The following is a 24742-nucleotide window of genomic DNA, read 5'->3' as shown; positions in this document are numbered from 1 at the left end:
AACTGGGCTCCTTGGGACTATGCAGCTTGCCCATGGCTGCCCAGGAGACACGATGAAAATGAAAAATGAAATTAGCGGGGATTTGAACTCCCAGACTCTGGACTCCCAGCGAGGCTCTCCTCCGCTCTATGCCATACCAGCTGTTTGAGTAGCAAAGCAGCTGTCAAGTCGGGAAAAACAGAGCAAGTTGCTCAGCAATTCTCCACCAGCAAAGGAGGGCACATGTGGAAATTGAGCTTGCCTCTGTTGCTTTCCCTCCAATCGCAGAGAGGATTGTCAGAATCAAAGTAATCCAGCCACACATCATTCATTCATACCTTCGTTCACTGGCCCTTGGTGGTGGTGGTGGGGAATACCCGCCCTGACGTGTCACTCAAAGAGGATCGCCCCGCCAATGGGAACTCCGTTCCTTCTCCTGCTTTGAAGGACTCTACTCTGGCCCCGCCTCTATTCAAATAAGGAGGTGGCCCGCTCCTCGATAATAAACGCTGGACGCAAAGGGGAGAAAAGGCGGGCAGGAGTTTTAGCCTCCTTCGTCCTCTCGCTAAAAAGCAAAGCGCGGCGAGCGCTGGCGGTGGGGGAACTTTGAGCTACGAATCAAAGCTTCTCCTTCGAAGCCTTTCACCTATCGGAGAGAGGAGAGGTGGGCGGTTCCTGCGGCGGTCCCCCAATGGTTACAAGCGGTGGAGCTAAATTGAGAACAACAGTAGCGGGAGGACTCGCATCTTTGCGTGCCTCCCCTCCTTTCAGCCTAGTTTGAATAGCGAGAAGCGTCGGCTGTGCTTCTGGACCAGCAAGCAGGTGAGACGGAGAGGCTGCGGAGAGGTGGGCGGACGCACACACACGAGGCTGTTTTAGGGGGTTGCAATGAAGCCTGCGGTTGCGGGTGAAATGTGGGATTCTCGAGAGTGTCAAGAGGCTGGTGCGAGCAGGCAGTTCTGTACCTGGAGCGTTCCAGTTTTTCCAGCCTGAGACTCCACCCCACATGTGGATGGGGCGGGGGGGGGCAATCTGGACAGCGCGACCCTTCCGAGAGACCTCGAAAGGAAAGCAACAAGCTGAAAACCGAGTTTCCTCCCCCCTCTGGTTTGGAATTGGCCCCTCTCGTTTCTGAAGGGGGGGCATGTTGCGTGCATAAGTGTGTATGTGAAGGGGGGTCAACGTCCAAGAAAGTTGTGCAAAAGTCTTCCCGTTATTGATGGGCCACAGAGATTTGACTATGCCTTCCTCCACTTTTATTTTATTTTTCCCTATGCTCCCTTGTTGCAAGGCAGAAGTCCCCTCTGATTCCAGACGCGCTCCCGAGCCAAGGCGATTTAGGAATGACAGCTTGGCCTTCGCTCTGCTTGCGGAGAGGGGCGTTTGTGTGCCCCTCTCCACTAAGGGGAAAAAATCCCCCAAATCCACAGTGGGGCAATCCTTTTATTAGGGTCACAAAACAAAGAGCAAGCTTTCGAGTTCTCCAGGACTCTTCGACGGGCTGGATGTTAAGCAGAGCGGAAGGGGTAGCCAAGCCCTCTCGCTTTCCTCGCTTCACCCCCCCCGGGTGCTTAAAATCCAGCCTGCTTAAAAGTTCCGGAGGACTGGTGCCCGTCCCTTCAGCTCCCCCCCCCCCAACCAGGCTGAGATTGAACGGCATGAAGTCACTGGCTAGAGGACTTCAGCTGCTGAAATTTGTCAAGAGAGGCGGACCGCAAAGGAGTGGGGCGGGCAGGAGGAACCGACTTGCTCTACGAGAAGGGTAAATGGCGTGCCCTCCCCTCTGCCCGGGGCCAGAAGTTGCTGCCTGGGGCGGCGGTCCTTTGCACGTCAGGAAAGGGCTCCGTCGTCGGACTGGACAGCATGACAATGCGCCTTCTAGAGGAAAGAGCTTGTCATGGCAGCTCGGTCGGGAAACCCCCGCCTTTCCCAGGTAGATTTCTTTGCCCTCGGTTCATTTGCAGAGATCATCTTCATTTACCTAGATTGCCTTGATTATTTTGATTTGCATAGATGAGTTCTTCATTTCCTTCAATTTTAAGCTGGTTTGTTAAGTTAATGAGAAGACTTTGTAGGCCGATTTCCAAGCAGCTTCTGAATAGAGTAAAATTCCGGGCTAGCTATCACGGAAGGGGGTCTTTTCAGAAATGTAACCCCAGTTGAAGAATAGCTCTTCCGGAGAGGTTTACCTGACAATGTAGTCGTGGGGATGCATTCATTCCAACCAAGTTTACTCAGAATTGTTTGTTGTTATGTGCCTTCAAGTCAATTACAATTTACAGCGACCCTATGAATCAGCGACCTCCAGCAGCATCTGTCATGAACCACCCTGTTCAGATCTTGTAAGTTCAGGTCTGTGGCTTCCTTTATGGAAACAATCCATCTCTTGTTTGGCCTTCCTCTTTTTCTACTCCCTTCTGTTTTCCCCAGCATTGTTGTCTTTTCTAATAAATCATGTCTTCTCATTATGTGTCCAAAGTATGATAACCTCAATTTCATCATTTTAGCTTCTAGGGATAGTTCTAGTTTAATTTGTTGTAACACCCAATTATTGGTCTTTTTCGCAGTCCATGGTATCCACAAAGCTCTCCTCCACCACCACGTTGCAAATGCGTTGATTTTTCTCTTACCCACTTTTTTCACTGTCCAAATTTCACATCCATACATAGAGATCGGGAATACCATGGTCTGAATGATCCTGACTTTAGTGTTCAGTGCTGACCACACTGAAATTAATGGACTGCAGTTAGTCATGTCTATTAATCGCAAGGGGTCCACTCTGACTAGAACTGGCTTTGGATACAACCCAGTCTTTTCTGCACCAGGTGAAGACCTTTTTGTTGCTTTAAAATAAATTGTGTTTCACAGCCATGGCCTCTCCATCTTCTATTTGAATTTTAAATTGATATCAATGCAGTAAATAAACATTAGTGCCAGAAATAACTATAAAACCAAAAAATCAACAGCAGTAAAAACAGAGTCCTGTATGTGCAGGCTTGCAACAAATAGCCTGACGATTAATTACATTTCAATTCTGTCATGCTCTTCTTGGGTGAAGCTTACTATAAATTACACCAAATGTCCCACTCCCAAATCCTGTATGTGAGTTGGCCTTTCTCCTGTATAGCTATCGATATATTATGGTCGCATCCACACCATAAGTTTATAGCAGGATTATACCACTGTTTATGGCTTCCCCATTATCCCCAAAGAATCCTGGGAACTGTAGTTTGTTAAGGTAATTGCTGGTAATTGTGGCTCTGTGAGAGGTCTTTTAACAACTCTGTGCACCTTTATCAAACTACGCTTCTCATAATTCTCTGGGGGAAGCCATGACTGTTAAGGTAGTATAAGCAGTGGCAGCTGGTGGCTCCGCATCAGTAGAATCAACTTGGGGTTTTAGTCCGAACTAAAGTTCAGACTAAAACATAGAGTGGATTCCACTGCCCCACTGACATGGAGCTACCAGCCGCCACTGCATATTAGAGTGTTTGATGTATGGTGTAGATGTAACCTAAGGCCCCTAGGGTATGGGGAACCTGCAGCCCTCTAGATGTTGTTAGACCCCAATTCTCATCATCCCCTGCCAGTGTGTCCAGTGGTCAGGGACGATGGGAGTTGTAGTCCAGCAACATCTGGAGGGCCACAGGTTTCCTACTCCTGCATTAAGGAAAGATCCCCATGGTTTGAGTTGTCTCCCTTTTCAATCTTGCCAAGGGAGAAGCCACAGGTGTCCATTTGTGCATCATCAAGCGGTAAGCGAGGCAGAATTGCAGGAGGACCATGATGATTCTGTGAGTACAATTCTTCTGTGATATGGGACAGAAAAAGTGAAACTAAGCAGGAAACAGAATTAGCAAAGGAAGGGGGGAGAAGAACCAGGCATCGGAGATTATGGCAAGAGGAGAGGTGGTTCTATGGAGATGCTGGCTGAGTACGGATCACAGTTTGGCATCTTGGTTATATTGGAAAGGTGGCAATTTGGTCACATTTAAAGCACACAGCTTTAAATCCTAGGAACAGTAGTTCCCCCTCACAGAGTGACAATTCCCATCACTTAAAGAATAGCAGCTCTATTGCGCCAAAGGCTTTTGTAGACAGGAACCCTTCATCAGCTGTATGTACTGGTATCCTGTTGGCAGGAAAATCTATTTATCTGGCCTCAACTCCCTTTATAGAAAAATACAGACACAGTAAATGAAAACAGTGAGGCCAAAAGGCATTGAAACACAAGTGGTGCAAGTAGTCCTGTGATACTTGTAAGCAAATTTTACATGATGGGAATGGTGACAGTTCACAAGAGGAGAAATATTTGATAACACAACCTGTCTACCTTTGCTATGCTAATTTGCCACTTGGAGAGAAGGTCCTATCAAGATCTAAGTGAAAAGAATGAAACTTGCTGAAAAATTCTAGTTCAGGAATTTTACGCTGGAGTTTCCCTTTGGAACCTTTTGTTGAAAACTCAGGTCAGCAACAGAGTGTCCTAGGAGACAGAAGTGTTCTCCCAATGCTTTCTGAATGTTGATAGTTCTGATATCAGATTGGTGTCCAATTGTTTTCCCTTTTGCATCAGATACTTGTTTCTCTTGCTTTCCTCCCTAAAGGCAAGCTGATCTTGAGTTGGGACCAGTAGTGTAGTGGCAAATTCAGAAGTGCAGGGTCTCTTCATGTTAATCACAGCCATGCCCTTTCCCCAGAACTGTGCAGCTTTTATATGGGTAATCCAGGACTGATTATTGTCGAAGACAGCATTTCTGGACCATTAATGTGTCCCAGTGAAGTGGTGCTTTAAAAAGCAGTCACCGTTGGCTGCTAATTTGTTCTATGAGTTGTCGCTCTTACCTAGAGTCTACAATCCAGGTATGATTTCTCCCTTTTTCTGTATAAATATTGATGCAAATAATTAGTTTTACGATCTGTTGCATGTTGTTTTGGGAGAAAGACAAAGTAGACTTGAAAGCAGACTCCAGAGCAGGAGTTAAAAAATACATATGGAGCCCAAGTTTAAAATGTTCATCTCCTGTAGCCCAAGTTTTAGGTGCAAAATCAATTAGGCAAATCAATAATATATATATGTTTGTTTACTTCTTTAAACTGAAATTAAAATCTCAATTCACACTTGGTTTTCCGAGCAAGCTAGCTGAGATTTTTTTCCTCCTCATGAAAAAATGGGAAGACTGAATGCAGAGGCAGAGAGTCACGACTAGGACCTATGATAATAGGCCAGAATGCGTGGCACAAACACTTTCTACTCCTCTGAATGTTGGAGTCACGTTGTAACCATCAAGGCCAAAAACCTGTTTCTCCCACTGCCCTTTTTGTTATAAATGAAAGTTGAGATTGTTGAGAATCCAAATTATGGTCCCAGATAAAGGATTTCACATGGAGTTTTGTCACTTCTGTGCATATGAAATTGCTGCAAAAAACAACTCTGGCATGGTTCTCTTTTTAATGCAAGCTCCTTAAACTGACTGAGGGGGGAAACCCGACAGGAGCTGAGAAAGGTCCGGTTCGGAATAAACCTCCCCCCTGGGATAAAAACCAAAGAAATGATGAAATTTTAAAAGGGGTAGGCCTAGAAGTAGGCACTGTGAGAGCAGGGGCACAGGATATAAATTCAGAAGAGCAAAATTACCACAGGCCTAACCACAAGTGCCAAAGACACTTGAAGAGAGACACTGCTTACAAGTGCCTGTACGCTAATGCTAGGAGCCTCCGAACCAAGATGGGAGAACTGGAGTGCTTGGTCTTAGAGAAGAGCATTGATATAGTGAGCATAACCGAGACCTGGTGGAATGGAGAAAACCAGTGGGATACGGTTATCCCTGGATATAAACTATATCGGAAGGACAGGGAAGGACGTATTGGTGGCGGAGTCGCTGTATACGTGAAAGAAGGCATTGAATCCAGCAAGCTCGAAAACCCAAAAGAGGCAGACTCCTCCACAGAATCATTGTGGGTGGTGATACCGTGCCCCAGGAGGGACTTAATACTGGGAACGATCTATCGTCCCCCTGATCAAAATGCTCAGGGAGACCTTGAGATGAGATATGAAATTGAGGAAGCATCCAAACTAGGAAATGTGGTAGTAATGGGTGACTTCAACTACCTGGACATAGACTGGCTGCATATGTGTTCCAGTCATGACAAAGAAGCAAAGTTTCTAGATATTCTAAATGACTATTCCCTAGACCAGTTGGTCATGGAACCGACCAGAGGGACGGCAACCCTGGACTTAATCCTCAGTGGGAACCGGGACCTGGTGCGAGATGTAAGTGTTGTTGAACCGATTGGGAGCAGTGACCACAGTGCTATTAAATTAAACATACATGTAACTGGCCAATTGCCAAGAAAATCCAACACGGTCACATTTGACTTCAAAAGAGGAAACTTCACAAAAATGAGGGCATTGGTAAAAAGAAAGCTGAAAAACAAAGTCCAGAGGGTCACATCACTTGAAAATGCTTGGAAGTTGTTTAAAAACACTATATTAGAAGCTCAACTGGAGTGCATACCGCAGATCAGCAAAGGTACCGCCAGGGCCAAGAAGATGCCAGCATGGTTAACGAGCAAAGTCAAGGAAGCTCTTAGAGGCAAAAAGTCTTCCTTCAGAAAATGGAAGTCTTGTCCAAATAAAGAAAATAAAAAAGAACACAAACTCTGGCAAAAGAAATGCAAGAAGACAATAAGGGATGCTAAAAAAGAATTTGAGGAGCACATTGCTAAGAACATAAAAACCAACAACAAAAAATTCTATAAATACATTCAAAGCAGGAGACCATCTAGGGAGACAATTGGACCCTTGGATGATAAGGGAGTCAAAGGTGTACTAAAGAACGATAAGGAGATTGCAGAGAAGCTAAATGAATTCTTTGCATCTGTCTTCACAGTGGAAGATATAGGGCAGATCCCTGAACCTGAACTAACATTTGCAGGAAGGGATTCTGAGGAACTAAGACAAATAGTGGTAACGAGAGAGGACGTTCTAAGCTTAATGGACAATATAAAAACTGACAAATCACCGGGCCCGGATGGCATCCACCCGAGAGTTGTCAAAGAACTCAAAGGTGAAATTGCTGATCTGCTAACTAAAATATGTAACTTGTCCCTCGGGTCCTCCTCCGTGCCTGAGGACTGGAAAGTGGCAAATGTAACGCCAATCTTCAAAAAGGGATCCAGAGGGGATCCCGGAAATTACAGGCCAGTTAGCTTAACTTCTGTCCCTGGAAAACTGGTAGAAAGTATTATTAAAGCTAGATTAACTAAGCACATAGAAGAACAAGCCTTGCTGAAGCAGAGCCAGCATGGCTTCTGCAAGGGAAAGTCCTGTCTCAGTAACCTATTAGAATTCTTTGAGAGTGTCAACAAGCATATAGATCGAGGTGATCCAGTGGACATAGTGTACTTAGACTTTCAAAAAGCGTTTGACAAGGTACCTCACCAAAGGCTTCTGAGGAAGCTTAGCAGTCATGGAATAAGAGGAGAGGTCCTCTTGTGGATAAGGAATTGGTTAAGAAGCAGAAAGCAGAGAGTAGGAATAAACGGACAGTTCTCCCAATGGAGGGCTGTAGAAAGTGGAGTCCCTCAAGGATCGGTATTGGGACCTGTACTTTTCAACTTGTTCATTAATGACCTAGAATTAGGAGTGAGCAGTGAAGTGGCCAAGTTTGCTGATGACACTAAATTGTTCAGGGTTGTTAAAACAAAAAGGGATTGCGAAGAGCTCCAAAAAGACCTCTCCAAACTGAGTGAATGGGCGGAAAAATGGCAAAAGCAATTCAATATAAACAAGTGTAAAATTATGCATATTGGAGCAAACAATCTGAATTTCACATATACGCTCATGGGGTCTGAACTGGCGGTGACCGACCAGGAGAGAGACCTCGGGGTTGTAGTGGACAGCACGATGAAAATGTCGACCCAGTGTGCGGCAGCTGTGAAAAAGGCAAATTCCATGCTAGGGATAATTAGGAAAGGTATTGAAAATAAAACAGCCGATATCATAATGCCGTTGTATAGATCTATGGTGCGGCCGCATTTGGAATACTGTGTACAGTTCTGGTCGCCTCATCTCAAAAAGGATATTCTAGAGTTGGAAAAGGTTCAGAAGAGGGCAACCAGAATGATCAAGGGGATGGAGCGACTGCCTTACGAGGAAAGGTTGCAGCATTTGGGGCTTTTTAGTTTAGAGAAAAGGCGGGTCAGAGGAGACATGATAGAAGTGTATAAAATTATGCATGGCATTGAGAAAGTGGATAGAGAAAAGTTCTTCTCCCTCTCTCATAATACTAGAACTCGTGGACATTCAAAGAAGCTGAATGTTGGAAGATTCAGGACAGACAAAAGGAAGTACTTCTTTACTCAGCGCATAGTTAAACTATGGAATTTGCTCCCACAAGATGCAGTAATGGCCACCAGCTTGGATGGCTTTAAAAGAAGATTAGACAAATTCATGGAGGACAGGGCTATCAATGGCTACTAGCCATGATGGCTGTGCTGTGCCACCCTAGTCAGAGGCAGCATGCTTCTGAAAACCAGTTGCCGGAAGCCTCAGGAGGGGAGAGTGTTCTTGCACTCGGGTCCTGCTTGCGGGCTTCCCCCAGGCACCTGGTTGGCCACTGTGAGAACAGGATGCTGGACTAGATGGGCCACTGGCCTGATCCAGCAGGCTCTTCTTATGTTCTTATGTTCTTATGTTCCTTAGTTCCTGGTTACACACACTTTGAAAAGACCTCTGGTGCTGTCATGTATACTACTGAGCAGAAATTTCTGAACTGGAAACCTTGGCTTTAATTCCCTCTTGGGTTTAGGATTGGAATTAAACTTTGAATTACCATCAGTGCAGTCAACTCTGCTACAGTTGACTAGAATCTGGGGAGGAAAATGTTACCAAATAGAAAATGGGTTAGTGGTTTTGTATTTTTACAGGAATTACTTTTTACTCTTTATCCAGTGACCTAATAAAATCGGACAGCATGAAACATCTGGCATCTTTTTTCATGAGTAAAATGTAGTCCAGTGTGTCATTAAAATACATCACTCTGCAGAGCTTGATATGCAGTGCTGCAAGCCTAAGAGGAATTGGGAAAAACAGCAAACAAACCAGTAAAAGGCACATTATTCAAAACTAAAGCAAGGGGAGCTGACCTTGAAACCTAGAAATACAGTGAAGTGCACTGCAAAAAGACTGTGTGTATTTTGAACTTGACATATAAAGTTCAGGCCTTGAAAGGTTCTGTGTTTGTCTAAAGGGGCCGTAAGTTACAGTCAAATTGTCTGGCTTCCATTCATAACGATTGTTGACCTGGGCATGATTGCATTCTATAATTCCTTTTCCACATATAGAAGCATGCTTTATATCCCGCCCTGGGAGGAAGGGTGGGATATAAATTAAATAAATAAATAAAATTATACTTATTCAAACCATTGGTCCCTATTGCTATTGTGGCTGGCAGCAGCTCTCCAATGTTTTAGGCTGGGGATATTCCCAACACTACCTGGAAATGCTTGGGGACAGCCTGGGACCTTCTTCATGCAAAGCAGTTGCCTGACCACTGAACTACGCCCTTTCTCTCAAACCTTAGGTTGGGTCTCTGCTCATAGATTGTGGTGTTCCGTCAGTAGCGGGGCTGGCCCAAGACATTTCGCTGGCCAAGGCCAAGTTGGCACCTTTTCCATTCCACATACCAAATCCAACCAGGCCGGCAGCTGAATCTGACTTCAACACTGGCAATGGGGCAACGTCCACTGGACCTGAAGGCAGCAGGCTACCTTAGGGGGTGTAGAGCAGGTTAGCTTAGGGGACTCGAGGTGGTGGATGGCTTCCGTCACCCAAAGCATCTGCTGCCTGAGGCAGCTGCCTCACACTGCTTAGTGGTAGGTCTCGCTATAATTGCTAGCTGTTATACCCCAAGCTGCACAGTTGAATTCACCTGTGGTGCCAATGTACATAGCTGGGTGGGATGGGTTCAGAAAATGCTATGGATTAAAAAGTGAAAACTTGCCACCCTGGGCTCCTACTGGGAGAAAGGGCAGGATATTTTGTTGTTGTTGTTGTTGTTGTTGTTATTATTATTATTATTATTATTATTATTATTATTATACAAACCTTGAGCAAGTCCAGATTCTTTTTCAAACCTTTGGAAAATTAGGGATAGGCAATTAGTGGCTGTGAGGTTCAATCTGCCCCCAGGAGCTCCCTAGCTCATCCCAGGGCTGACTCTAAATTAATGGCCCCTGGTAAAGTGCCACCTGTTGGCTCGCTGATGTCCCCACCACCACCATGCAGACTTGCAACAACAGTGGTGCTCTCTGTACCCTGCCATTTTCAATTCTTCAACGTAGGGTACTGTGGGAATTCTTCACATGGCGGGTGATCCATAGCTACTCACCACCAAGGGAAGCCTCAGCTGGGGTACGGAGCAGCTGACAGCCCCAATTCAAAACCTACCTTGGCATCTGTGGCCCAAAGTTGCTGATGCCAGGGCAGGCTGCTCCCCTGTGTGGCCTGCATCCCAAAGACATTCCATGAGCATTTCAGCTAGCTTCTCTCATAGGCCATGATGCCATGATGCCTCTCCTACAAAGTGTAAATAGTAGCAGAAGCTCTGGCAGTCCCTGCTCATTATGTAGTTTGCAGCACAATCCAGTTTATGCCTACTCCAAAGTAATTCCTGTTACAGAAGGGGAGACTCAGAATAGGCTACTTACTTACTTCTTTGCACAACTTCCAGGGCTGCCACCAGACTGTAGTGGGCGATCGAAGGCTGTGGCGGCGACATGGTGGCGCCACTGCCGCCACTGTGGGGCTTAAATAGGCCTGACTGCACCAGCTCATTAGTGCACTGCATGCGCATACCTACCATCAACCAAGGCCATGTCCCCCTCAGACAGAATCCGTCCTGGGTTTGTGGATTCCAGCTGGGCATACATGCTGGGCTGCTCAGCTGATACGGAGGGGGAAGAGAGCAGATTTTTGTCACACCTCCCATTGAGTTTCATGGGACTTGCTGCAGCCCTATACATGCTTTCCTGGCAGCTTTAGTCATTCACTTCTGTGCGAGTGCCAGTAGGACCCAGGCTAATGAGAGTAAATGGCTGAGAGGCTTTTCTTCCAAGAATGGTGCAGGCTTTCCAGTTTTCTTTGCGTGCATGATGGAAAAGGGTGGGGCTGAGAAGAAATCCAGTGTGTTCTCCAGAAAACACTTAATGCACCATCTCAGAAAGCCCACTTGTTAATAAGTTCTAGTCCAGATTCACAGCAATGTCTCCCAAGTCCTTTAAACTTAGATGGCTGCTTAAAAGAACAATATTCCTACCCGTATGGGAAGCGCAAGGTCCCTAATTCAAGTCTGGGAACTAGTTTCTGTCGTGCATTATTCGGTGGTGTTCAACAAGGCTCGAGAGATGGCTTTGGCTCCGTTTCTTCAAAGCCAAGTTCTTCCCTTGCCCCTGAGTCCTTTTTGGTTTTCACTATCATTTCATGATGAAATGTAATCGATTGGTAGCTAGAGAATGGTGATGCAAACCAGGAAAGAACATTTCCCTTGTCAGATTCGTCTCCTTACACCTCCAAATGAATCTGGGGATGTAAATACCCTGACACAGTGGACTTGAAGTACAAGTTCAGCAAAATTGTCATGTTGAGCTGTTTCCCTTCAAACCGCATGTGAGTTTTGTTTTTGTTTTTATTTTTTAAAAAAGTGGACTTCCGGGAAGGGTGACTTAGCCTGTGCCTGCTTTTGAGACGGGCTCCTGCCTCAAAAGAAGCTTATTCAGATATATCAGTCAGTTTTTTCTTTTTTTTTTTTGACTGATAAACTTCTCCCGGGTAGGGAGAAACGAAGAGATTAACCTCAAAGCCTATTTTTGTTGGGACGACCAGATCTCATTAATTTATGGGACGAGGTCCAGCCGACGAAGGTGGGACGGATTTTTAACAGCAAGCTCTATCTGATAAAGCGAACGTTCACCTTATCTTCTAAGAGAGAACGCACTAACAGGCAAGCACCCTTCTTTCTATATTTTTCTTTTACTTGACTTAAATTGTTGCTGTTTAAAAGAGATTTGCCAGATTGATCAGTTTTTGACATCTCACTGGGGAGCCATAACTTCTCTCTGCTACGCACTAATTAATAGCTTATCTCTGTTTTTGTTGCAAAAAGCTGTCCTGGATTTGCATTCTAAAGATATACACAGAAGAGGGATTTCTATTCCAGATTTTTATTTTGAAAAATATTATACTGTTTTGAGACTACTCTCTTTTTGGTCTATTTTATTTTGACGAATCTGTTTCTTGACGATTGCCATTAATTGTTTCGATCCTGGGAACTGCATTTTGTTTACTTAACTATTGGAGAGATAAGGCTGTCTGCTCTGTTTATACTGTGATGTCACCAAGTTTGGAGTATTAACCCAATTGTTGCTGAAATAAGAAGTGGTTTTCCTATATTTTTCTTTTAAAATGGCAATTAAGAAAGTGGCTGAAAATCTGGAAATAACTATGTTTCAGAAAATAATGGATGAGATTGAGATAATGAAAATTGAATTGAGTAAAATGAAGCAGGAGATTAAAGATATAAGGGTCCCTGTGAGAGAGGTGACCCTGGAAGGGGTCCCTGTGAGAGAGGAGACCCCGGAGATTGGAACAGGGGTCCCTGTGAGAGAGGTGACCCTGGAGACTGGAATAGGGGTCCCTGTGAGAGAGGAGATCCCGGAGATTGGAACCAACGTGGAACAGGAACAAGATTTGGAGTCTATGGACTTTAGAAATAAAATCTATTGTTTGGAACTCAATGTTATCTCTGAAGAAATGAATGAAGATTCTAGAGATAAAGTTATCAATGGCATGGATAATCTTCTGGACTGGAATGATGTGATGGAGCCCAATATAGAGAAAATCTATGGAATTAACTGCAGCCATGTGACAATGGAAAAACTTTTAAGAGATGACCCAGTGTATTTTGAAAAAAAGAACAGAGATATGATTTTACAGCAGTATTTCAGCAACCTATTCAGAATGGATGGCAAGAAAATATTTGGGATAGAGGTAATCCCCATCAGACTCTTACTATATGACTATGGCTTTGACAGCAAGATTATTATGGAATACTGATAATGGAAGATTGGATATTGAAATTACTGGACTTAACAAGACTACTGAAGATGGAAGATGGAAAATGGAACTAATAGAGATAATAGAACAATGGCTACTGAAATTATTGAACCTAACAGATTCTGATGTGATGGATTAATTGAAATGTTTATTTTGACTATGGTTATGACAATAAGATTATCATAATTAGTAATGAGATGGATTAATCGATATGCTTATCTGGAAAAAAAAATTGATAGATATATTTCTTAAAGAATTGAAACCTCTCTTTGACTTTTTGTGGAAAGAATAAAGTAATGTTTATGAGATTTGATGATTAAGTAAGATAACTACTGGAGGAAAGTGATTTTATAATATGACTTAAGAGACAGGATTGTTATATATTATAGACTTATAACTGATTTGATCTTTGACAAATGGGAAGTCAATATTTTACTCTTTATTTTTTATTTTTTTTTTCTTTTTTTCTTTTTGTTTAACTATTTTTGATTTTGTTTTTTGTCTTTGAATGTTTTATGATTTTGTCTTGTATGTTTTATGAAAATCTGAATAAAAATTATTGAAAAAAAAAAAAAAAAAAAGTAAACAAATGCTAACTCACATAAAATATTTCTCTTCATGTGGAAAACTGGCACCGGGGATAATCCCTCCAGCCTAGGTCTTGCCTTGATGTGATAGTTTTCTATGTATAGGGAATATTTAAAAATAAATAAGTTTGAACAGGACTTCAGAAAATGTAATCTCCCACATCTACACTCTGAAATGAAAGAACTCAGTCACGCGGTTATGCTAAACCTATACTTAGCATGCAAAGTTAAGCAGGTGTGCTTTGGAAGTTGGTAACTTGGATGTGACCCAATGGGTGTCCTAACAGCTCGATCCATGGAGTTGGAACCCTTTCATAGGGCTGTGCTGTTGGCTCCACTTGTAATGGAATGTGGAGAGCCAAGCACACTGTTAGTGCTCACTCTGAAATGACCCACCCCCACCAAATGAAGACTAATCTTACCAGGCATTTCTCAATCCCAGTTGTTTGGGGCAGTGTGTCTCCGCTGCAGTTTGCAATAGTACATTTGTGTATTTCTTTAATAACAAATGACCGCATTTATGGGTCTGCTTCATGACCCAATACTTAAAGAGATTTCACATATGGATGATGTCTGGTTGTACTTGATCATAGTCGGGACCTCCATTGATTTGTGTGTGTGTGTTTGGCTCCTTCACAGATGGATGAAGATATCATCCCTTTTCATGCTGATCCTCTGCAGCATAAACTCCCTCTAAAAGCAATTTGAGTCTTGTGTGTCTTCAAAGACCCTTTCCTTTTGCTGTGTCTTGTGCTCTCCATAGCCAGCAGAGAATGTTGTCATTCAGCAGCGGCTGGTGCCTCCATGTCAGTGAGCTGAAGCATCTTGGACGGCTCCTTGAAAGTTCAGACTAAAACCCAGGGTGGATTCCACTGCCCCACTGACATGGAGCCACCGAAGTCCACTGCCTCCATTAGAAGTGTGTTTCTTGGTATTGACTACAGACATTGTGATCCTAAAACCACATTCATTTGGATGCAGGTTCCAGAGAGTTCAATGGGGCTTGCTGGAATTATAGGTGGGGGGAATGTGGGCTCCCAGTCCTTCCCTCCCAGAGTTCAAGCTTGATGGAAATGGTAATAAAGAATCTCAAGAAAAGTCAACTGCAAGTATTAGTGCATAGTCTACAAGGATCAGAAAGTTTATTTAGGTAGTTGACACCTTCAGAAGGATCAAGTGTTGGGTGCAAATAACTTTGTCATGGGCCCCAAGGATAATCTCTGGCATTGGGAGGATAGAGAAGGTTACCAGCATTGGGGAGGACATTGCCAGCACTGATAAAGGAGATGAGGGGGTTACAGGGAATGTGTCTCCAGAAGCCTGTAGGCTGGCTAGTGATGACTCTCCACCAGCACCAAGGCCAAACATAATGACAAAAGACATAAGTACTAACAAAAACAATGGAACTTCTCAGGCGGGGAAAATGAAAGCAACTCAGCAGCATGTCTCCAAGGTTGTGGAGGTTAGAGAAGAGACAGTTATAAGTAGCACAGTTTTGGCGACACCCCCATCATAGCCACCGCCTTGCAGCTCATGCTGAGAAGAGACTGAATTCATAGTGTCAAGTGCCCACCCCTTTTCTGTATATATAGAAGTAGCATTGCTTGTATTTGCTGTTGCGACAACTCATCTACTATTGCTTCCAATGTCTAGTATGCCTGTTCCTTTTTGAATCTTGGTTTAGGCCTAACATAAGATGCTATATCTGATCTCTGGAACAAAGCTTTATGCGGAAAAATCCAGTCTCCGAGTCTTAAGTCTGCTTCTCTAGTTGGGAGCCAAGACACTCATAGGCATCTGGGTGGCTGCTGAAAGGACAGAATGCTACCCTAGATGGGTCTTTGGTCTGTTCTTCTTATAATAATATGAAGATGTAAACATATAGTTCTAAACTATCTTTATACCCTGACAGGGAGATACTGTGCTACACATACACTGACAAATACTGTGTGTCTCTCAGCATGTGTCTAGCGTATGTCTCTTTATATCAGGTCAGACTATGTGTCCATCCAGGTTGATATTGTCTGCTCTGACTAGCAGCAGCAGACTGCTCTAAGTGGGTTTCAGACTGTGATGCCAAGGACCTAGCTGGGAATGCCCAGGATTGAACCTAGGACCTTCTGCCTGCAACTTATGTCGTCTTCCACTGAGCTATGGTCATAGAGGCATAGGGAGTGGCATTATACCGAGTCAAAACCTTTGGTCCATCTAGTTCAGCATTGTCTACACTGACTGGCAGTGGCACTCCAGGGTTTCAGGCAGGAAGTCTCCCCCAGCCCTACCTGGAGATGCCAGGGATGGAATCTGAGACCTTCTGCATGCGAAGCAGATGCTCTACCACTGAGCTATGGCCATTTCCCGCTTGCAGACTATGCTGCCTCCTGTGAGTAACATATGTGTGTGACAGGGAAGTACCCTGCTAAAAGGCTGATATTGCATGGAACTTGCAAATTCTGAAGTCTTAATATGTCTTTAAAATGGCACAGCATTAATTTAAAATTTCAGGCATTCTGAAAACTGGTAGCTCAGAGCTGTCACCCTTGCGGAATTATTCTATGGGGTACAATTTGCTGTTGCTGTTAGGTCTCCATTTTGCTTCGTAGACAATGAATATGGCAAAATGATGTTAGTCCTACACATCACTTTCAAGGAAACATGCTTTACTTCTTGGCTGGCTAACCCACAGGCTCATCTGGTCCCCCAAGCAAATTGTATCGCCCCACCCCTGAGACCTCAGCAGTTTTGGCAGCAGCAAATAAATAAAGTAAGTTATGGGTTTGGGGTTGAGATGGATGATTTCTATGTGTCCCCTTCCAGCCTCTGAGTTGGAACCCTGCACCTGGAGGTGGTCTATGCAGCGGAGAAACCTGCTCCTGGTCAGATGAGTCTCTTTTGTTAGTCTAATAGAGTGACCAGGTGGGTTAATGGGTCTGTCAAGCTCCTATTACCTGGTGAATGGGCAAGGGAGATCCTGTTGTTATTAAAACTCTTCAGGAGAGCCCCCCCCCAGGGAGGGGCTAAGAGAGGCTTGTGTTTTTAGTGGAGTTGGAGGAAAGGCTGGGAGCTGGAGATACGCAGAGAAGCTGGCTCCCTGCATCATGGCTTTAGGGTGCCTCCTGTAAGCCTGATGGAAAGCAAGACAATGGGACTGCTGAGGCTTTGAACCGCTCCATCTTAAGCTCAGGTTGGAATGTGAATGAATAAACCATATTTCATAAAGACACCACAGTCTCCGCTGACCTTCTTTCCAAGGATGTCAAACCCTGGGTAAGTGCAGGAACCCCTGGAGATCTCTCATCTCTCAGAGATTGGGTGGTGCACACCACTAAATAAAATTAGTCACAGTGCTGATGTGGGCATAATGGAGGCTGGCTCATTAGGGCGAATGGATCACTGCCTCACCAACCTCAGTCTGCCCTGAGCCAGCCCCAGCTGACCTTCCTTCTTGATTACAACCAGTCCTGCGGGTGGCACTGGCTGTCAGCTTCTTCTTTCTCAGTCTCAGTGCTGCCATTTTAGAACTCAGTAGGGAGGACGATGAGGGCAAAACCAGAATTAGTTGGCTCCATCTATCATTGGCTCTGTCTCCACCTCCTGTTGTGCTCCCTGCCTTCTGTCCCTCTAGTCCCAACGGCTATGACTGCCCTCACCCATCATCAGATGAACCATGTGATAGGTAAAGAGGGGTGATCACTTGTTCTGTGTGGACTAGCTGAGGAGAGGCTGTGTATGCGAGAGGGCTTCCTGCTTTTCTCTTTTCCAAAACCCTAACTTCCCAGCACCCTGCAAAATTATGAGTTAACAATCCAAGGAAGCATATGATCATAATTTGGCAGTCACAACAGTTTTACTCTACACAATTCATTTTATTTGGTTTAACGTTTAGCTGAATTTCACATGAGCTGGTGTAGCAAAGTGGCTGAGCTGTAAACCAGGAAATCTCTGGTTAAAATCTTCTCTTCCATTAATAGCACAATCCTCCCAGCCCAGCAGAAAAACACAGGCTGGATGGGCATGCATTGCGGGCCAGATCTGGCCCATGAGCTACCAGTTGCCCATTCCTGATATAGAAGGTGATATGATCTGTTTTTGAATGCTTCAGCTGTCGTTATTGTGGTGCAGAAATAGTTAATGTGGCATCCTGCAGATATTTCTGTACTACAACTCCTGTTGGCCCCAGCCAGCATGGCTAATGGTCAGGGCTGATGGGAGTTGTAGTCTAACCACATCTGGAGGGCATTGTGTCGGTCGTTCATGATGGTGCTGAGTAGAAATGGTTCATGGTTTCTGGTGTGTGCTTGCACTTGCGTGCTAACAAAGTTTAGTGCTTTGTCATTGAAGAATGTCACTTCTCCAGTGCTGTGAAGCATAGCTTTCAAGTTAAATGGGACACGGGAAGCTTGTGGTGTCACTCATTTCTGTTTTTCGGAGAGTGATCTTGACACCGAACCTGGATCTTGGTGGAAAAGCTCAGGCAGAAAGCTTGCAAGACATATTATTAATGACACAACAATCCTCTGCACTAAGGAGTTTCTTCACTTTTGTGACCTAGGTTAAGCGGTTCTGCTGCCTAGCTGAATAAAATAGTGCTCAGAAATTAATATAGTACACAATTTGCACCTGATACCTTGCTAAAGAAGTGATTTCATCTTGTTTAGACTCTTCATTTACCTTCATGCAGGTCTCAGCTGTGCTCTGCTTCGGTCCTCCAAAGTGAGAGTGAGGTGGTGTGTGTGTGAAAGGCGTTTTGTGTTTTTATCATCATCGTGTGTTCTCTAATAGAGCTTGCACTTCTAGGGATGCTGGGTCTAGGTACCCACAAGGTGTGATGACCACCAGCTTGGATGGCTTTAAGAGAGGATTAGACAAATTCATGAAGGATCAGGCTATCAATGGCTACTAGCTATGTGTTGGCTATATTCTGCCTCCACTGTCAGAGGCAGAATGCCTTTGAATGCTAGTTGCTGGGAATCACAGGTGGAGAGAGTGCTGTTGTGCTTAGGTCCTGCTTGTAGACTTCCCATTGGAGCGTCTGGTTGGAGAGTGCTGGACTCGATGGCCTGATCCAGCAGGGCTCTTCTTATATTCCATATTATCTTTTATGTTCTATTCTTATATTCTTATGCATTGGCTGGTTTTGAGCATCATGTGATCTTCACCAGGAGATCTTGTTACTCTGATTATGAGTTCATATACCCAATAACATAATGTTATTTTTGCCCTTTTCAGTAGTGGTTTATTTATGCTTGGCACAGTCTGCTTCAAATTAACATCCATGTTAAATGTAATTAGTCTTAATTTTTAGCTCTCTCAGCATGAAGGCAGATGGAATACTCTAGTACACAGCAGGGCAAAGTATCTGCTTCAGCATTTTAGGATCTGTCCAAAATAATTAATAATCTCAAGTTGGGGAAGAAGTCATTTTGACCTTATTCCGGAGAGAGTGGTGTGGAGCTGAAATGTAGCTGACTCATCATGTTGTATGTATTCACGGGCTAGAAGTACAGCAGTAAAAGTAAGAATGTGGCATAGTTTGGAACATGAGATGATACCGCGGAATGGTGTCCCTGTCATTAAAACTTTCACATTTTGAAGATGCTGGGGGTTCTTGTTTATCTCTGTACCCAAGGAAAGTAAACACCTTTGAATCCTTACCCTCCAGAATTGATTTGAATTACATTTATTAGTTCTCCCATAATTGGAGTTCTCAGGGTGATGGAAGAACTGAAACCAGTTAAAATCACAAATCCTATGAAACACCAATAAAATTGCAGCATAAAAACCCCTTAAATATAACTTACTTAAAACATTTATAAACTGCCTTGTATTCTTAAAAATCTGTAAGCTGTGTATAATATAAAAACAGTAAACAATATCATTGAAACAAAAATACAACACAAAACCAGTAAAGCAATGGTATAAAAGCATATAAATATAGCAATGTAACCATATCAGAGCAGAGATTTACTTAATTTACATATTAACAACTGAGAATATCATTGTCAAGTTATAACTACGCCCCAAACGGAAACTGGTGGCTCTGATGCCAGTGGAGCAGTGAATCTGCTCCAGGTTTTAGTCCAAATTGCAGCTTGGACAGCTCCTTGGAAGTTTGGACTAAACACTGTGTGGATTCACTTGTCCCACTGACATCAGAGCCAGCAGTCTCCACTGCATGCATAGATAATACCACGTGTGAGATTTCTGCCTCAGGTAGTACGGGTGAACCTTTTCTATTGCTAACTGTCTATACCAGCAAAAGTTTCAAATGTTCCTGTTTCATCTGTTACACATCTGTTGAAGACATATGAGCCCAACCTGGAGTGGTGGGATGTCAACCCTAATGACTATTCTCCTCGCACAACATCTTTATATAGTGTGAGCTTATTCATCCAGTGACTTCTCTGCTAGTGCCCCCCCTCCAAAGCTCTTGATGGGCAAACCTTACTAGCTCTGCGCTTCTGTGTTGCTCTTGAATGGTTCAACCCCCATTTGAGAGACTTCTCAATAATCTGAACAAATACGGGCTGATGTGGTCTGAACATCTTGACCTATTCAAGACGTTGCCAACATATGCTAACTAAATCCAAGTTGATTCAAAATTAACAAGTTGTGATACATTTAGAGTAATGGTCATGTGAATTGGATCAGATTCCCATTTCAAAATGCCTGTTAGGAAATGTCTGGCGAAGATCCAGCCCCAGGACCATGAAGTCTACAGATGATGACGATTAAATTGTTATGTTCAGTGTTTGTATATGGTATAAAAAATACCCCTTTGAAGATTAACACCGAACATTGCTGAGACTCTGGATGGCAGTTGGGCCAAACTCAAGCTTGTGACTTCTGCTATTTGGGATTAAAAGGAGAGAATGTTGTGTAACTAACGTTTTTTTTTGGGGGGGGGGGACAAACCTGACATCCCTTGATGAATGGTGTAGAGAAATCTGGTTTGTTACAATTATGTTGAAGTTATTGGCAGTTTTGAAGATAATGGGATGTGAGGTCGAAGCATTTTATTTAAAAAGCATTAGAAGAAATGTTGTATTTTGGAACAATTGGGCTGTAATCCTATATAAATTTATTTAGGAGTGAGCCCCGCTGAAATCATTTAGGCTTATTTCTGAGTTGTCATGCATAGGAGTGCATCATATATTTCCTAGAGAAAATAAATGACTGAAAATCTTGTTATAGGGATGATAATAGTAATTCAGCTTTCTCCAACTTGGCGCCCTTCAGGTATTTTTGGACCAAAATCATGTGGAGGGCACCGAGTTGGGGAAAGCTGCCTTAATTGAAAAGCTTGCGTATCCTGCTTGGCAAGAGTTTACTTTTTCAGACTTAAGACATTTGACTGGAGAAAAAAATTGACACAGAGTGAACTGCGGGAATTGATATATATTCTTGAGATAAGCACACAAACTTGCTGAAGTAAAGGAAGGGGGAAATGACCAGTGAGCCACATTTTTATTAATTTTTATCAATTTTTAAGCAGAACAGTTCCCCTGTCCTCCCTGGTGCTCCCTTTCTAGGTTTTTCCTTCAATTTCTCTTCTAACCTAAATCCGGAGATATCTAACTGGAAGTACATCCTATTGAATACCGTGGGACATGAAGAGGAACACTGTAACATCGATTAGGTCGGCAGGGACAAGGGCCTCCTCACCAGTGGCCTCTTCCTGGGGCAATATATCAGGCTACATCACCGTAGGCTCAAAAATCCAGCTGTTTACTGCAGCTTTCTCTTGAAAGGTTTTAACTGGGCTGTTGTGTTTTGGGTGCTAGTTTATTTTTTTAAAGTGTGCTTGTGTGTGTGTGTGTATTTTATTCTGCTGGGCTGTTTTAAATATTTTGCTGGTTACTGTTTGTTAATACAGTAATACTGTGTTGGTTACAGGGTTCCTTCCGGGAGGAAGGGTGGGATATAAATGTAATAAATAAATATTGGGTTTTCTGGTTTTAAGTTTATTGGGTTGTATCCAGTGTTGCTACTCATGCAAGAGACTTCCGCATGCACCGCAGGACATCCCCTTCTGCTGCTGCTCCAAAGGGCTGGAGGACTATCCAGAGCAGTTGTGTATGCGAGGAGCGGAAGGGGAAGTCCTGCTAGATGAGCAGAACAGCCCACTATGTTTTCTATATTGTTGTAGGTCATCAGCAGAGAGCTGTGTCCTATAAGATGGTTTGTAAATATTTTAAATAATCTATTCTTAATTTATAAAGATGGGAATCATTTATTGGTAGAGTATGTGAAAGTAAAAACTTGTGCTTGGAAAAAGGCTGTAGCTCAGTAGAAGAGCTCTCTAGATGTTGCTTGGCCCCAGCCTCCATCACCCGTAGCCACCATAGTCAGTGGTCAGGGATGATGGGAGTTACAGTCCAATAACATCTGGAGGGCCACAGATTCCCCATTCCTGATGAAGACAATATTGAACTAGATGGACCCAATGGTTTGATGTGGTATGTGCCAACTTCCAATGTTTCCTAAGTATAAACACAATTGTGTAAGATTAATCCTGGGATTTTCGCTAGATAGAGGGCATTATGAGATGATCCACCTTTTTCAAATGCATCATCCTTGTTTGAGTATTTAGGGCAATATAAGTTTGAGAACACCTGGGAGAGTTGTAGATTTGACTGACCTTTTTAGTCAAAATCTGGCTTCTGCAACTTGAGCCCAATATTCCGTGTCCTGCACTGGGATGATTGAGAAGAGATCCTTTTTTTGAGCACAGCCAGTCTTCCCATAAAGCAACTTTGGGGATTGCTGTGGGGATATTTCAAAGGTTTTATAGGGACTGTCTGAAATTTGACGAATAGCAGCATTAACAAGTAAGTGTTGATAAGACTAGCTAATGTCTGAAAACTTGTAGAGTTTGTTTGTTCTTATGGAATTAAAGACCATTTTTCAGGTTAAAAAGTGCCTTTCAATGCTATATCAACAGACATACAATAAAATATATTAAAACTATTTAAGACATCAGTTTCCTTCAAAATACTATTAAAAAGCTTGTTTGGGAGTGAGATACCATTGAGCTTAACTAAATATGATTGATCCTCATTTGTGTGTGTATGTCTGGCAGGTGGAGAAACGCATTTATTGTTGAACATCCATAAAACTTGCCTGGGACTGTCGACACACATGCGACTGTTGACATTCAGCACAAGATGTTGAACATTTGCTGTAATATTTTGCTACCTTTTACAACCATAATTTGTATGCCGTTTAAAATGATCAGGCAAAATTTGTGTTGAACAATTAGCAGGGCTTTGTAACTTCTCTAGGAACCCACGCATCCAAGCATGGCATATAGCTGGAGGAAGCAGTGCCCCACTCCTCCTAGAAAATAAGTTGGATTCCCGGTTCCTCCTTCACCGTTGTAATTGCATATAACACAAAACACATTTACATCCCACCTTTCTGCCAAAGAGCTCAAGATAGCTATCTCTGTGAGGTGGGTTAAGCTGAGAGAACTGTGCCTTGGCCAAGTTCACCAAGTGAGCTTCATGGATGAGTGAGGATTTGAACTCTGGTCTCCCATGCAGAGCTTGGAAAAGTTACTTTTTTGAACTACAACTCCCATCAGCAAATCTAGTGGCCATTCTGGCTGGGGCTGATGGGAGTTGTAGTTCAAAAAAGTAACTTTTCCAAGCTCTGCTCCCAGGTCTGGAGGGTATCATGGTTGGGGAAGGCTGTTCTCTATCAATATCCTTAGTTGTTTGTGGTGTGTGTATGTGTGGATATGCTCTCTACCCCAATGGGTTTTCCCATTCAGAACACTCGAGGACATTCCAGATACTTCCTGGCTCTTCTGAGTCAGCAATATCCCGAACAAAAAGGAGATATGACCAGGCCTGGCTGGCAGGCTTAATCGCTAGTAACAACAATATGGAGATCATGAATTGTCATCTATAATTAAGAAACTCAGCATTCTGTATTTGCTGGAGGTAGCAAAGCATCGAAGGTGAATATTGCATGAATATATAGGATTGCCTTGGCCATCATTTTCTTAAAACATCTGTGGTCTGTATCCTCACTCTTTTCAGCATGTTCACACAGCTCTAATATTGAGGGGTTCAATGTGCCCTTTTCATGCATCAGATCCTGAAAAGGACAGACAACGCTCTTGCCCCCTCCCAATTCCTGCTGAATTCTGGTCCCTGTTAACTTCTTTCCAGAATAGCACATCCATTGTCATTGTGAATCAAATGGAAGCGAGAGATGCAAAAGAATTCCGTATCTTGTGAAGCTCCCTTTTGCTGTAAGTTTTCAAGTAAGGAAACAATTTGCTTCTCTCAAATGTATGCTCATTCTCTTCCTTGTCACTTGTGGCTTTTTTTCTTGCATCTCCCTCTCAGACGCTTTATAAAGAACAGATGGCACTCAACCTTCCAGTCTGAAATCTGTACAGTATCATACTGTCTAAGCCAGCTCTTGATCTTCCTATCTAAGGATTAAACAGCTCTCAGTAGTCTGAGTTTGTGCTGTTATCTACCTACAGTTGTAAAAATCTTAACAGCAAAATACACACACACTCGCACACTTTCCTTCCTTGCCTTCTCAGTAGTAGACACACAGAGAGATATCACTGATGGGAGACAAGTCTCCTGTATTCCTCTTTATCACAAGGTTAGGCACTCGGATAAAAAAAAGTTGTCTAGCTAGGGGTTTTTTTAGGCTGGAGGCAGATAATGCTTTTGAAGGGAACTAAAAGTTATTTGAGAGGCTTACGTATTTATTTTGCCCCAATGCACAAGTTTTTCTGAACAATATCGAAAGCTGTTGAAACTCCTAATTGAAGACATAGAACAAACAGATCAGTCACAATGCAAAAAACCCCAAAAAACTGGACAAAAATCGATCATCAGAAATGGCAACATTCAGGAATTCATGGGGAGACTTAAATTCTAATTTAGTAATTTCACACTGATCAAGTCGTTTGATGCTATATGTTTAGGCTTGAATCAAGATAACGTGTTGCTGTACCACTATAGATTTTAATTAATTTAGGAATGCTAGAGTGATTGTGTTGTCACCAAATACTGTTGTTGTGAATTAT

At 43.2% G+C, this 24742-nt stretch overlaps 2 protein-coding genes across 4 annotated transcripts in view; one reads left to right on the top strand and one right to left on the bottom strand.

Moving 5' to 3' along the window:
* Nucleotides 1-24742, bottom strand: part of SUB1 (SUB1 regulator of transcription) — a 414045-nt gene that overhangs the window by 266661 nt on the left and 122642 nt on the right. The window lies entirely within an intron of this gene.
* The window catches only part of PDZD2 (PDZ domain containing 2), a 355202-nt gene continuing 330969 nt past the window's right edge, over nucleotides 510-24742 (top strand). For 2 of the 3 annotated variants that reach the window (XM_061615769.1, XM_061615750.1), the window contains exon 1: nucleotides 510-801. The gene's annotated coding sequence lies outside the window, so the exon portion shown is untranslated. Of the gene's footprint in view, nucleotides 802-3696; nucleotides 3774-24742 lie in introns of all 3 variants that reach the window. The other variant, XM_061615759.1, reaches the window with a different exon arrangement.

Source organism: Rhineura floridana, chromosome 1 (genome assembly GCF_030035675.1).
Source record: "Rhineura floridana isolate rRhiFlo1 chromosome 1, rRhiFlo1.hap2, whole genome shotgun sequence".
NCBI classification, from domain to species: domain Eukaryota; kingdom Metazoa; phylum Chordata; class Lepidosauria; order Squamata; family Rhineuridae; genus Rhineura; species Rhineura floridana.
Note: the sequence above shows the minus strand (reverse complement) of the source record. Positions and strands in the feature narration are given on the sequence as shown.